Genomic DNA, 14,924 nt, shown 5'->3' with positions numbered 1-14,924 from the left:
GTGAGGTCTCTGGACTTGCCTCTTTCGGAAAGACTCCGGTACTCCCAAATTTTTAACTTTGTGTCATCCTTTTGGACTGACAATTTCAGGTATGCAACTCTTACTAGCTACGAAAGATGGTGTAAACAAATGACGGAACACAAAGGGGGTATATCTACAATATATATAGCTTTATCTGAGGTGTCCTCAAAATTTTCATATATGGAGGCATGGGAGAGAGACCTGCGGATGACCTGGGACCTGGATAGCTGGCACAAGGTAGGAATGAGAACTTTTAAAGGTTTGGTGAATACATCTTTAGTTGAAGCTAACATGAAGGTTTTGATGAGGTGGTACCTGGTCCCCAGTAGGTTGGCGGCAATGTTCCCTACGTCCTCCCCGTTATGCTTTCGCGACTGCCAAGCCCAAGGTACGATGCTTCATGTCTGGTGGGAGTGTCCCAGAATCAGGGGGTATTGGAACAGAATCTTTTGCCTTATCAGAAAAGTTACGGGGGTACCGGTGTTGAAATCTCCGCATATTGCGCTACTAGGGTCTGATATCCCTCGGGTCTCCAAATCCAATCAAAAATTGATCGCTTTCATGCTCTTAGGAGCAAAAACTACTTTGGCGGCGGCCTGGAAGCAACCAAGGGTCTCTTTCTTGGCAGCCAAGAGGAAGATATCATGGATTATGACCCAGGAAAAAATGGTCAGCTCTATCTCTAACACAAATGATATATTTGAGGCCACATGGGAGCCCTGGGCCAGACACGTTGGCGTCTCTCTTTCGACGGGTCATGCATCGCCTCCTTCGGGCACTTAACTGGTCAACTGGCAATCAACTGTTCTACCTTTCTTTTTTCCTATCTTTTCCTCCTTCTTTTCTTCTATCTCCGGTACAATCTCTTCTTCGTTAATTTAGTTTATTTATTCTATCAGTCTGTTAATAGTTATTATTTGTATGGGACCGCCCTGGGGAAGGGGGGGAGGGGGGGAGAATAGTGGGGAGAGGGAGGTCTTTCTCCCCACATGTTCCATGGGAAAGGATGGGATGTCTAGCACTCTATCCAGCACCATTGGTGGGGTCCTGGGTTATCTAGGGTCACAGTAGTCTGTCATTAATATTAACCTATAACCACTTTAGCCCCGGGCCTGTTTTTCAGAGTCGGTGTTTACGAGACAAAACCATTTTTTTTTGCTAGAAAATTACTTAAAATCCCCAAACATTATATATTTTTTTTTTCTAACACCCTAGAGAATAAAATGGAAGTCATTGCAATACTTTTTGTCACACCGTATTTGCGCAGCGGTCTTACAAGCGCACTTTTTTTGGAAAAAATTCACTTTTTTAAATGAAAAAATAAGACAACAATAAATTTGGCCCAATTTTTTTATATATTGTGAAAGATAATGTTACGCCGAGTAAAATGATACCCAACATGTCACGCTTAAAAATTGCGCCCGCTCGTGGCATGGCGTCAAACTTTTACCCTTAAAAATCTTGATAGGCGACGTTTAAAAAATTCTACAGGTTGCATTTTTTGAGTTACAGAGTAGGCCTAGGGCTAAAATTAATGCTCTCGCTCTAACGATCGCGGCGATACCTCACTTGTGTGGTTTGAATACCGTTTTCATATGTCGGCGCTACTCGCGTATACGTTCGCTTCTACGCGCGAGCTCGTCGGGACGGGGCGCTTTAAAAAATTTTTTTTTTGCTTTTCGCATTTATTTTTATTTATTTTACAATTTTTAACACTGAAAAAAAAAAAAAAAAAAAAAATTATCACTTTTATTCCTATTACAAGGAATGTAAACATCCCTTGTAATAGAAAAAAGCATGACAGGTCCTCTTAAATATGGTATCTGGGGTCAAAAAGACCTCAGATCTCATATTTAGGCTTAAATGCAAAAAAAAAAAAAAATAATTTGGAAATGTCATTTTTTCAAATGACAAAAAAAAAAAATGTTTCTTTAAGACGCTGGGCGGGACTGACGTTTTGACGTCACTTCCGCCCAGCGGAGCTATGGGGACGGGCGAAGGAGATTTTTCCTTCAGTCTCGTCCCCGCTCAGCTGCTGGACACATCCGATCCCCTCCGCCGCTACCGACGGCTCCGGTAAGCGGCGGAGGGCGCGGAACAGCGGCGGGAGGGGGGGGGGCCCCTCTCCCGCCACCGATAACGGCGATCTCGCGGCGGATTCGCCGCGGAGACCGCCATTATCGTTAACACGGCCGCCCACAGAAGAGATGAATATCTCGATTGTGGCAGCAGCTGCTACCGTTACCGAGATATTCATCTCTAAAGTGATGACGTATAACGGCGGTGGGCGGTCGGCAAGTAGATAATCTGCTTTTATCCGACACAGTTTGCTCCCTTTACGGGGTGTCGGATTGGACTCCTGTTGGAGTGCTTTGGTTTGGTTTCTCGTCCTTCATTAGCTTATTCTACACATGGTTGGGTAGGTGATCTCCTAAGTGGTCATGGGAGTATAGTCTGCTCTCTCGAGTTATTTACTGCTTGGGTTACATTTTTTTTTTTTTTTGTTTGTCTTCTCTTCCTTTTTTGATCCCTCCCGGCTGCTCACTCCCTATGTGGTCCGATTTATCCAAGATGTAAAGTGAAGTTTTGCTTGTATCATTATTATTTGTTTGTCTCTGACTTTTTGTCATGGAATGTACTGAGAGCTTTATGTTGTACATCTTTTTTTTTCCTTCAATAAAATAAAACATTAAATAGAAAAAAAAAAAAAAAAAAAAAAAAAAAAAAAAAAAGAAACATAGAAGAGTGATGACAGAAAAAATACCAAGTGGGCCATCGGGTCTTCCCCATTTTTTATTTATATTTTTTTTGGGGGGGGGGGGGGGGGTTGTTTAACCACTTAAGCTCCAAAAGGTTTTACCCTCTTTATGACCGGAGCATTTTTTATTATTCGGCACTGTCACTTTGATTGGCATATCTCATAAAAAATATATATCAAACTCATAGCTCATAAATGTAAATAATTCAACCAATTAACTTTTCATAACCATCCTCAACCCAGCCACTGAGACTCGAGCTGATTTACCAACACCTGAGGGAGCCACCACATGAATCGCCCGCGACGGGGGGGAGCTCCTCCGGCTGGAATTTTCTGGTGAAACGGCCACAGGCCCTCACGGAACCGGCTATATAGGCCTGGACCGGCTACCAGAACTTTCCACCGGGTCATCTGACTTCCGCTGACCAATCACTGCCCTAACCTCACTGCCTTCCAGAACCCTCTAACACAGCTGTTTTGCCTGGCCAATCTTCTGACTTCTGCACTTCCATACCCCTCTGACCTGAAACTGACCTCAAAACCCTTCTTTAACTGCTTAACGACCCGACTGCCGCATGTATATGTACGTCCACAGAATGGCACGTACAGGCAGATGGGCGTACCCGTACGTCCCTGCCTTTCCGCGGGTCGGGGGTTCCGATCGGGACCCCCCCGGTACATGCGGCGGTTGGAAATCGTCGGGGAGCGATCCGGGATGAGGGCGCGGCTATTCGTTTCTAGCCGCCCCCTCGCGATCGCTCCCCGGGGCTGAAGAACGGGGAGAGCCGTATGTAAACACGGCTTCCCCGTGCTTCACTGTGGCGGCTGCATCGATCATGTCATCCCTTTTATAGGGAGACTCGATCGATGACGTCACTCCTACAGCAACACCCCCCTACAGTTGTAAACACACACTAGGTGAAACATAACTCCTTCAGCGCCCCCTGTGGTTAACTCCCAAACTGCAACTGTCATTTTCACAATAAACAATGCAATTTAAATGCGTTTTTTGCTGTGAAAATGACAATGGTCCAAAAATGTGTCAAAATTTACCGAAGTGTCCGCCATAATGTCGCAGTCATGAAAAAAATCGCTGATCGCCGCCATTAGTAGTAAAAAAATAAAAAATAATAAAAATGCAATAAAACTATCCCCTATTTTGTAAACGCTATAAATTTTGCGCAAACCAATCGATAAACGCTTATTGCGATTTTTCTTTACCAAAAATAGGTAGAAGAATACGTATCGGCCTAAACTGAGGAAAAAAAAAATGATATGTGTTTTTGAAGGATATTTATTATAGCCAAAAGTAAAAAATATTGAATTTTTTTCAAAATTGTCTCTCTATTTTTGTTTATAGCGCAAAAAATAAAAACCGCAGAGGTGATCAAATACCACCAAAAGAAAGCTCTATTTGTGGGGAAAAAAGGACGTCAATTTTGTTTGGGAGCCACGTCGCACGACCGCGCAATTGTCTGTTAAAGCGACGCTCCACAGAGGAAACTAGAGGGTCCAATCGGGTCCACCTGAAAAACTGACAGGCAGACCCGATCAGTCCGCTGTGTGAAAGGCCCTGACAATCGCTTTCATTTTCAGAGATACCATATTTTTAGTATATTGTTTCAAATTAGACTCCTGCTTGTTTGTGGAAAAATCTTTATTTTCAAGCCAAAGCGGCTTTTGTAATATTTTTGAAGTTCATAATGTTCTACCAAGCTTTTCATCTTTGTTCATACAATCTATGTAGATGGAAAAAAAAAATGTTTCATATTTCTTTCAAGTTATTTTTTGTCCTAGTCTTGCTTCTGATTGTTCTGTATTTTGGAAACAATGGAATCCAGTCTATCTATAGATTCCTAGTTTAAAAAGAAGCTAATCCCAGAAGGTTATATGAAGGAAATAGGATAGTTTACTGTCAGAGATAAATCCACTTACCGTATTTATCGCGGTATAACGCGCTCCCGCGTATACCACGCACCCCCAAAGTGGCCCGAATTCCTGTGGAAAAAAAAGTTTTTTTGTTTTTTTGTACTTACAGTTTTGGTGTCTTGCACGGCGTTCATCGGCGGCCTCGTCGGGTCCGGCGTCCATCTGCGGCTTCGGGTGTCCTCTTCGGCGGGTCGGGCGTCCGTCTTCGGCGGGTCGGGCGTCCATCTTTGGCGGGTCGGGTGTCCTCTTCGCCGGGTCCGGCGTCCTCTTCGGCGGGTCCGGCGTCCTCTTCGGCGGGTCCGGCGTCCTCGCGTCTTCCCCGCTCGTTTCCCGCCACGAGTTTTGAATACTGCGCCGGCATATACCGAGCGCAGTACACTTGTGTAACGTCGGGCAGGCTCGGCAACTGTCGCGCTGACGTCCTGTACGCTCAGGACGTCAGTGCGAGAGGCGCCGAGACTGCCCGAAGTTACACGAGTGTACTGCGCACGGTATATGCCGGCGTAGTATTCAAAACTCGTGGCGGGAAAGCGGGTATCAGCGTATATCGCGCACCCACGATTTTGCCCTGATTTTCAGGGCAAAATAGTGCGCGGTATACGCCGATAAATACGGTATACATTATATACATTTAGCACAGACCCCGAATAGAGCCTTGCAGATTTGTCCCAGGTTCTATTCCCATGTGAGTACACGGCAGCCAGGCACACAGCAGATCCCACAGTCTCTCAACACAATGTCCGGGCAGCGAGTGTCTTTTTAAGGTTTACCTCTTCCCATCCACCGTATGTTTATAAACGTCCTCAGACAGGAAGGGTGATATACCTCACTGCAGCAATGATCGAGATACCATTTTTTAGGACCGGTGATTCCCTACAAAATAATCCTAGTGGCTGACAATGACCATTGGCAATGACCCACTGGATCACTTTTACAGGCGGCGGTGGCGGCGCCTTTACCACTCTCTTCTGTGCGATCGGAGAGCTCAGTAAGGATGTGAACGGCAGCATCTGATTCTGGGCACACAGTGAGAGGAACGGATGTTGTTCCTCCCACAGTGTGAAGCTGGAAGCACCCAGGATTTCGTCACTTCCAGTTTCGGATCTTTGTTTACCTGATCCCTCACCACACATGAAAGGCGCCGCTGCGAACGTCAGAGCGAGAGCAATAAACTGGTAACATGTAAAGGCTTTTAAAGCGTTGCCTATGGAGATTGCAATTTTAAAGCATGACATGTTTGGTATCTATTTACTCGGGATAACATCATCTTTTATATTTTACCAAATAATTGGGTATTTTATTGTGTTTGTGTGCATTCAAATTAATTAAGTGTATTTCTTCCAAACCGCTGCGCAAATATCGTGTGACATAAAAATATGCAACGCCTACCCATTTTATTCTCTAGGGCCTCTGCTTAAAAAATAAATATAATGTTTGGGGATTCTAAGTAATCTTCTAGAAAAAAAAATATGTTTTTTACATAGGAAAGTAATGTCAGAATTGGCCCAGACTGTAAGCCCCTGTGTATCGGACGAGTCCGGGCTCTGCTGGCTGGGGACAACACTGATGGTCCTGGCTCCCCCCTTTCACAAGGTTCTGTTTCAAAGACCCCAGCTTGGCCTAGGTCGGCCCCACATCCTCATGCATGTGCACTGCAGGTACCATCTTGTGGACACAGCTCTTCTGGGTATTGTAGTTTAGTGTAGTGTAGTGGGCTGTGTAGTGGATAGTGTAATGTGGTAATCAGTGTGGTAATCAGTATAGTGTAATGGACAGTGTGTAGTGGACAGGTAAGTCATTGTACTGGTCAGTATAGGAATCAGGTAGGTCAGTGCAGTGGACAGGTAGGTCAGTGTATTGGACAGGTAGGTCAGTGCAGTGGACAGGTAGGTCAGTGTAGTGGACAGGTAGGTCAGTGTAGTGAACAGGTAGGTCAGTGTAGTGGACAGGTAGGCCAGTACTATTGTAGGAAGGGAAGGAACTCAGGGAGTGCTAAAAGTCCATATGTTAGGGGGCACAAATCTCTTGCCTTGCACTGGGCACCGACACCCCATGCTACGCCACTGCTGCTGGGGGCACCTGATGCAAGGACGGACTCTGCTGGGGGCACCTGATGCAAGGACGGACTCTGCTGGGGGCACCTGATGCAAGGACGGAGTCTGCTGGGGAGGCACCTGGTGCAAGAACGGAGTCTACTGGGGAGGCACCTGGTGCAAGAAAGGAATCTGCTGGGGAGGCACCTGGTGCAAGGACGGAGTCTGCTGGGGAGGCACCTGGTGCAAGGACGGAGTCTGCTGGGGAGGCACCTGATGCAAGGACGGAATCTGCTGGGGAGGCACCTGGTGCAAGGACGGAGTCTGCTGGGGAGGCACCTGATGCAAGGACGGAATCTGCTGGGGAGGCACCTGGTTCAAGGACGAAAGTCTGCTGGAGAGGCACCTGGTGCAAGGAAGGAGTCTGCTGGGCAGGCACCTGGTGCAAGGACGGAGTCTGCTGGGGAGGCACCTGGTGCAAGGACGGAGTCTGCTGGGGAGGCACCTGATGCAAGGACGGAATCTGCTGGGGAGGCACCTGGTGCAAGGACGGAGTCTGCTGGGGAGGCACCTGATGCAAGGACGGAATCTGCTGGGGAGGCACCTGGTCCAAGGACGGAGTCTGCTGGGGAGGCACCTGATGCAAGGAAGGAGTCTGCTGGGGAGGCACCTGGTGCAAGGACGGAATCTGCTGGGGAGGCACCTGGTGCAAGGACGGAATCTGCTGGGGAGGCACCTGGTGCAAGGACGGAATCTGCTTGGCAGGCACCTGGTGCAAGGACGGAGTCTGCTGGGAAGGCACCTGATGCAAGGACGGACTCTGCTGGTGGCACCTGATGCAAGGACAGACTCTGCTGGGGGCACCTGATGCAAGGATGGACTCTGCTGGGGAGGCACCTGATGCAAGGACAGACTCTGCTGGGGGAACCTGATGCAAGGACGGACTCTGCTGGGGAGGCACCTGATGGCATCTGGTGGCAGGCGATGTGACAGGTGACACGCTCAGGACTTCCACTGATTCTGCATTATGGTGAGTTGAATGATTTAATTTTTTATTACAATGTAATAATATAAATAATGTGCTTCAATCATCCTGACACCATAGCAACCTTGGTGCCGGGATGATTGAAGCGCTAACCCCAGGTGTTTGGAGTATCTTTATCTCCTGATTGTTAAAGTGGAGGTTCACCCAAAAACTTAATTTTTAACATTAGATTGAGGCTCATTTTGTCTAGGGGAATCGGGTGTTTTTTTTTAAATCGAAGCAGTACTTACCGTTTTAGAGAGCGATGTTCTCCACCGCTTTCGGGTATGGGCTGCGGGACTGGGCGTTCCTATTTGATTGACAGGCTTCCGACGGTCGCATACATCGCGTCACAATTTTCCGAAAGTAGCCGAATGTTGGTGCGCAGGTGCCGTATAGAGCCGCACCGACGTTCGGCTTCTTTCGGCTACTCGTGGCGCGATGTATGCGACCGTCAGAAGCCTGTCAATCAAATAGGAATGCCCAGTCCTGCAGCCCATACCCGGAAGCGGCGGAGAAGATCGCTCTCTAAAACGGTAAGTACTGCTTCGATTTAAAAAAAAACCACCCGATTCCCCTTGACAAAATGAGCCTCAATCTAATGTTAAAAATTGTTTTTCGGGTGAACTCCCGCTTTAAACTTTATGGAATACAAATATTTCTATTGAGGTTTAGGATCTGGGTCTTTCTTTCTTTTTTTCCCCACTATTTGCGTAAACCACGCCCATTTTTCGCCCCAATTATAGCAAGGCTCCTCCTACATGTGAAAAAGTGTCCCGCATTTTTTTATACAATGTTGGCAACTATGTCTACAGTATATATATATATATATATATATATATATATATATATATATATTGTATTGATCTATATATAGTTGTATGATATTGATCTATAGTGTATATATATATATATATATATATATATATATATATATCTGTATTGTATTGATCTATATATAGTTGTATGATATTGATCTACAGTATATACATCTGTATTGTATTAGTAGATAAGTATATCAGCTCTTTTCTCTGCTTCTCATTACAATATACGTATCTTCTCTGCACTTCCCCGTTATGTGGTGGGATGTGTGTCTCTGAACACTCCCAGCACACTGACACTTGTGTACCGAGCACTGAGGAGTGGAGTGAGGAGGGCGGATAATGATAAGAGGACAGGAAGCGGTAAGGGAAGCCATATGTATGTGGTGTGGACGGGCGCGGTGCATTGTGGGAGTTGTAGTGTGGTGAGGGAGGCGGGCGGAGCGCGGGAAGATCTCAGGTGAGGGTCTTCTCCTCCTCAGGTGTGTCCGCACATTTGGCGGGAAGTGTGTGTATAGTGATATGACGGCTGTTGTCGGTGAATGAGACCTCCGGCTGTCGTTGGTATCTTTGTTATGTCGTTCTCTGTGAATGTTGTTTCGGAAGCACGTGTGTTTGTAAACATCAGAGAGGAGGGGGGAGGGGAGGACACAGCACAGGGGACGGAGTGTATGGAGAGCCCACCTGTGGCACACACAAGTGTCCCCATATGAATAAAATATAAAATCTGCATTTCTTATACCCGTGCCTTGATACATGCAGAGCATTGCAGCTGGGCTTGGTCAGCTCCTGCAGACTATTCCTCCTGTATGTAGCGGAGGAGGTTATGGGGCTGGAGGAAGGAAAACCTTGGACTATACGACTTAATTTAGGCTAGCGTATGGGGCAGCGAAAACGTGAGTTTTTGCCGCCTGCCAACCTACCGCCCCCCTCCCCCTTAATCACTTGCCTACCAGGCACTTGTACTCAATTCCCGCCCAGGACAATTTTCAGCTTTCAGAGGTGTCGCCCTTTGAATGACAATTACTCGGTCATGCTACACTGTACCCAAATTAAATTTTTATAATTTTTTTCCCACAAATAGAACTTTCTTTTGGTGGTATTTGCCAAACAGCTGCCGCAGTTGTACTGCACGTATCGCCGTAGGTTTATGTCAGGCGCGTATACGGCGATCTGTGGGTGTGTGTGTGTGCACGCCCAATCGCGAGCGGGGGAGGCAATATCTCCACAGAGAGCCAGAATGGGGAATGTAAATAAACTGATCCCCAATCTGACAGGGGAGTAGAGAGATCTGTTCCTAGCGATTAAGGATGAGCTCCAGCGTGTTCGCATGGTACACGTGCAGAGCCCGCCAGGAAGTGTGCACATCGCTGCGCTAATCACAGCCAGGGAGACATTGTCCCGATGCTCGGCTGCAGAGATCGGGAAATGTCTCCCTGGCTGTGATTAGCGCAGCGCCGTGCAGACTCTTCACGTGTACCATGCGAACACGCCGGAGCTCATCCTTACTAGTGATTAGGAACAACAGATTTCTCTCCTCCAGTCAGTCTCCTCCACCCTACAGTAAGAAACACCTCCCAGGGAACACATTTATCCCCTTGATCATCCCCTAGCGCTAACCCCTTCTCTGCCAGTGACATTTAATTTACACTTGCTTCAAAGCAAGGTACGTTGCTTTGCCTAGCCAAGCCATTCTGCCAACGTATATAGTCGTTAGGTGGTCGGCAAGTGGTTAAAGGATGAGTCCACTTTTTTTAAAAATAATAATGCGTGCACATATATTTGCAGAGCCAACAAAGCATTACAACCATCATCCCTGGATGGTAGGTGCAATGCCAGGCTCCTGCAGACTTTTTCCTATAACTGCCCCCGGCCGCATTTGATTGGCCCATACAGGTGATAGCCTATTGCTAGGCTCACACACGTGGGTTTGGATCCAAGTCCAAAAACTCCTGAGCATATCACTAGTGCCCATGATCACACACGATTATAGACAGGAAAACTCATTAACCACTTGAGCCCCGGGTCATTGTAAAATGACGTCTTCACGGTGGCTCTGAAAATCCAACAGGACGTCTATGGACCTCCTGGATTCCTCCGGCCACTGGGGGGAGCGCGCCGGCGCGTCCCCGAGATGTCGTTGCGCGTGCCTGGCGGTCGCGATGTCCGCCAGGTACCTGCGATCTGTAATGACAGAGCAGGGACGTGGAGCTCTGTGTGTAAACACAGAGCTCCACGTCCTGTCAGGGGAGAGAGGAGACCGATATGTCTCCCTTGTACATAGGGACACAGATCGGTCACCTCCCCCAGTCACCCCCCTCCCCACAGTTAGAACACAATACAGGTACACATTTAACCCCTTCCTCACCCCTAGTGTTAACCCCTTCAATGCCAGTCACATTTATACAGTAATTAGTGCATATTTATAGCACTGATCGCTGTATAAATGTGAATGGCGCCAAAAATGTGTCAAAAGTGTCCGAAGTGTCCGCCATAATGTCGCAGTCCCAATAAAAAAATCGCAGATCGCCGCCATTACTAGTAAAAAAATAAATAAATAATAATAATAATTCTGTCCCATATTTTGTAAGCGCTTATTGCGATTTTTTTTTTTTTTTACCAAAAATATGTAGAAGAATACGTATCGACCTAAACTGAGAAAAAAAATTTTTGGAAAAAAAAATTGGGCTATTTATTATAGCAACAAGTAAAAAATATTGATTTTTTTTTTCAAAATTGATGCTTTTTTTTGTTTATAGCGCAAAAAATAAAAACCACAGAGGTGATCAAATACCACCAAAATAAAGCTCTATTTGTGGGGGAAAAAAGGGCGTCAATTTTGTTTGGGAGCCACGTCGCACGACCGCGCAATTGTCAGTTTAAGCGACGCAGTGCCGGAAGCTGAAATTTCACCTGGGCAGGAGGGGGGTATATGTGCCCGGTAAGCAAGTGGTTAATGAAAGTTAAAGTATGAAGATGGTAAAAATAACAGATACAAAATAAAAGTTAATAAAAGACCTATTGGAGAGGGACCATGCATGAATAATTGGGTTTTTATCCATATCAAGACATTTCTGTGACACTTGTACCCGAGTGTATTTATAACTAGACAAACACTCTGGGGCACAAGTGTCACAGAAATGTCACAAAAACACAATTATCCATGCATGGTCCCTCTCCAATTGGTCTTTTATTTTATGTTTTATAGCATAAAGTAAAAAAAATATATATTTTTTTAAATTGTCGTTTTTATTTTTTTTGGTTTATAGCGCAACGAATAAAAACCGCAGAGGTGAACAAATACCACCAAAAGAAAGCTTTATTTGTGGGGGGAAAAACGGACTTAGGGGTGTACTCAATTTTGTTGCCAGCAGTTTAGACATTAATGGCTGTGTGTTGAGTTATTTTGAGGGGACAGCAAATGTACACTGTTATACAAGCTCACTACTTTATATTGTAGCAAAGTGTAATTTCTTCAGTGTTGTCATAGAAAATATAGAATAAAATATTTACAATAATGTGAGGGGTGTACTCACTTTTGTGAGATACTGTATATTTGTATGACAATTTAACCACTTAAGACCCGGACCAATATGCAGGTTAAGGACCTTGCCCCTTTTTGCGATTCGGCACTGCGTGGCTTTAACTGACAATTGCGCGGTCGTGCGACGTGGCTCCCAAACAAAATCGGCGTCCTTTTTTTCCCACAAATAGAGCTTTCTTTTGGTGATATTTGATCACCTCTGCGTTTTTTTTTTTTGCGCTATAAACAAAAATAGAGCGAAATTTTGAAAAAAAAAATGCAATATTTTTTACTTTTTGCTATAATAAATATCCCCAAAAAAGATATAAAAAAAATAGTTTTTCCTCAGTTTAGGCCAATACGTATTTTTCTACATATTTTTGGTAAAAAAAAATCGCAATAAACGTTTATCGATTGGTATGCGCATAATTTATAGCGTTTACAAAATAGGGGATAATTTTATGGCATTTTTATTAATATATATTTTTTTTACTACTAATGGCGGCGATCAGCGATCTTTTTTTCATGACTGCGACATTATGGTGGACACATTTTTGGGACCATTGTCATTTTCACAGCGAAAAGTGCTATAAAAATGCACTGGTTACTTTGAAAATTACAATTGCAGTTAAGGGGTTAACCACTAGGGGGAGCTGTAGGGGTTAAGTGTGACCTCATGTGTGTTTCTAACTATAGGGGGGTGGGGCTGGACGTGTGACGTCAGTGATCGTCGTTCCCTATATCAGGGAACAGACGATCACTGACACTGCCACAGAGAAGAACGGGGAAGGTGTGTTTATACTCACCTCTCCCCGTTCTTCAGCTCCGGTGACCCGATCGGGTCCGCGGTTGCCGCGGGCGCGGTCACAAATCTTTGGACTGGGTCGCGAGCGCGCCGTATATGAGATACGCTACGCCCGCCTAAAGATAGGCATTTCTTACTGAATCCGGGCCTATGTATTTAGTATCACTTTAAGGATCCATTTTTCATGGGCTGAGATCTCCCCCCCCCCCCCCCCCCACACACACACACAATTGCATGTTTTGTATGTGAAAACAATAACCTTTCCTAATAGCAGATAGTCTGGAGAATCTCCTGGCTTGTAGATGTGGGCATTTCATTGAATACATGTACACAAGGTTGGTTTATTTGGATACGTTTGCCCTATCAATCGTTATAATGGGGATGTATCAGGAGTGGTAATGCATTAAACTTGGCTTGTGTTTTAAAACCGTTTGCAGAACGATTCCTGGTGTTTATGGGAGTAGTTAAACGTATTCAAAGTTGCTGTGTCCTGCGAAATCCTGCGCTCTATAGTGCAGTTCTTTCTTCTTTCTGGCTTTATAGGTTCTTTCATTGGATTACTCTTATAAGGCCAGTTTGTTTGTCAAACAAAGCAGTACAAATAGGGGATCATTTATCTGGAAATGTTGGCTGTTTAGCTATTGATGGTGGGCTAATGTACTGTAGATACAATACAAATTCTCTTTTATTGCCAAAGTGCTGAGCAGGCATGTCTGTGTTCTTGTGATGCTGAAGTCCTGAAGCATTGCAAATAGCCTGGATCTTATTCTTCCCTGCAGGGGTATAGATGAGATCTTCTGGGCCCTGAAGTGGAATATGGCGCTGACACATCGCTGCTTCTCCCCACTGTGTACATATAGAAAGCTGGGACAAGGCTGTGATAGCATTGGGGGGGTGGGGTGGGGTAGCAGGTATTAATAAAAAAAACTCTTCTTGAAGAGAAAGTTGTGGAGGTCCAGCAGTAGTTACTATGAAAGAAATTTGAATCTCTTTATATATGACTGTTATTTTTGTATGCTTTGTTTTTTCCAGACAATGACCTTGGCATTATATTAAAGGGGTTGTAAAGGTACATTTTTCCCCCCCCTAAATAGCTTCCTTTACCTTAGTGCAGTCTCCTTCACTTACCTCATCCTTCCATTTTGCCTTTAACCACTTAACCCCCGTACCATATTGCTGATCAAAGACCAGAGCACTTTTTGTGATTCGGGACTGCGACGCTTTAACTGACAATTGCGCGGTCGTGCGACGTGGCTCCCAAACAAAATTGGCGTCCTTTTTTTCCCACAAATAGAGCTTTCTTTTGGTGGTATTTGATCACCTCTGCGGTTTTTATTTTTTGCGCTATAAACAAAAATAAAGCGACAATTTTGAAAAAAATGAATATTTTTTACTTTTTGCTGTAATAAATATCCCCCAAAAATATATAAAAAAACACTTTTTTTCCTTAGTTTAGGCCGATACGTATTCTTCTACATATTTTTCGTAAAAAAAAATCGCAATAAGCGTTTATTGATTGGTTTGCGCAAAAGTTATAGCGTTTACAAAATAGGGGGTATTTTTATGGCATTTTTATTAATATATTTTTTTTACTAGTAATGGCGGCGATCAGCGATTTTTTTTTCGGTACTGCGACATTATGGCGGAGACTTCGGACACTTTTGACACATTTTTGGGACCATTGGCATTTTTATAGCGATCAGTGCTATTAAAATGCATTGGATTACTATAAAAATGCCACTGGCAGTGAAGGGGTTAACACTAGGGGGCGGGGAAGGGTTAAGTATTTCCCTGGGTGTGTTCTTACTGTGGGGGGGGGGGTGGCGCCTCACTAGGGGAAACACTGATCCTCTGTTCATACATTGTATGAACAGAAGATCAGCATTCCCCCTGCTGACAGGACCGAGAGCTGTGTGTTTACACACACAGCTCCCGGTCCCCGCTCTGTAACGAGCAATCGCGGGTGCCCGGCGGCGATCGAGCCCGCCGGGCACACGCACGGGAGTCGGG

At 45.2% G+C, this 14,924-nt stretch overlaps 1 protein-coding gene across 1 annotated transcript in view; it reads left to right on the top strand.

Annotated features, from left to right (window-relative positions):
- Positions 1-9,017: 9,017 nt before the first annotated feature.
- Positions 9,018-14,924, top strand: part of MGMT (O-6-methylguanine-DNA methyltransferase) — a 622,894-nt gene continuing 616,987 nt past the window's right edge. Inside the window, exon 1 of the mRNA XM_040361401.1 lies at positions 9,018-9,068. The gene's annotated coding sequence lies outside the window, so the exon portion shown is untranslated. The remainder of the gene's footprint in view (positions 9,069-14,924) is intronic.

The sequence above is a fragment of the Rana temporaria genome, chromosome 8 (assembly GCF_905171775.1).
Source record: "Rana temporaria chromosome 8, aRanTem1.1, whole genome shotgun sequence".
NCBI lineage: Eukaryota > Metazoa > Chordata > Amphibia > Anura > Ranidae > Rana > Rana temporaria.
This window is presented reverse-complemented; position numbering and strand designations above follow the sequence as displayed.